The following is a 1,021-nucleotide window of genomic DNA, read 5'->3' as shown; positions in this document are numbered from 1 at the left end:
AACACACCATGGTAGCATCTCCTCTACCCAAAAAAGAGGCAGCTTAATTAGGAAAAAGCAAATATGCCACAGAAGGATAGCTAGAGCAGGAAGGAAAGGCTTTTCTTTTGAAAGAGAGTGGATTGTGCACAATTACAGAAGTCACCAATCTACTCATCCAGGGGAAGAAAATGGTTTGATGATCTCATTACATCTCACCAAGCTACACAGTCAGGCAGACTGCCTCCCATAGCTAGCAGCACAGGTAGCACTCTGTTTCAGAGCTAATGCAGGGCCCAAACAACACCAGGTACCCTCAGGGCTCCCCTTAGAAAGGGCCCAAAAGCATGCAGAATGTCATCACCGCTTTCAGATTTCTTCAAGCTAAGTTCAAAGATGTTTTATGATTAAAAAGCTCTCTAGAAATTAAAATCCCCAATGTTAAGAACTAACACACTGAAATTGATGACTAAATAACATCAAATCAAATCATACTGAAAGGAAGGAAGGCTCAGAAAGTCGCAGTCAGGACTCTGCATACAGACACACAGGCATAGCACCCCCGAAGGGAAGGGGAGTGCCATTTAAATCAGGTATTCTGCAAGCCTACTAATTTGCTCCTGCGTAGACTCCATCAGGTGCTCACCATCACACCCAGGGATGGAAGTGCCACCTCCAAACCGCGTGTCCGGGTCTGCTCGCTCTGTTTCCACCCACAGCCCAGGCTCCCGCTGGCCTCAGACACCCATAACAGCAGCAGAAGCTCCGAACGCCTCAGACAGGTGAACGTAAACCGCGAGCATCACCTGCCACGCACCGCTCCCCACCCCGGTACCTCCGTTAGAGGCAGACGCTGACTTTTGTTAGCTACCAGCTTCGCTGCCATCTGCTTGGAAGCATCCCGAGGTGCCGCGCTTCTCCCAAGCCGCAAAGAAGCGCGGCTCGCCAATAGGACACGGAGCGCGGGGCGGCGGCCCAGGAGCCCTGCGCGCCCCATAGCGCGCCCGGGGCCGGACAGCGCGTGCCGAGCGGCAGTTCCCTC

The sequence above is a fragment of the Meleagris gallopavo genome, chromosome 7, assembly GCF_000146605.3.
Source record: "Meleagris gallopavo isolate NT-WF06-2002-E0010 breed Aviagen turkey brand Nicholas breeding stock chromosome 7, Turkey_5.1, whole genome shotgun sequence".
NCBI lineage: Eukaryota > Metazoa > Chordata > Aves > Galliformes > Phasianidae > Meleagris > Meleagris gallopavo.
Note: the sequence above shows the minus strand (reverse complement) of the source record.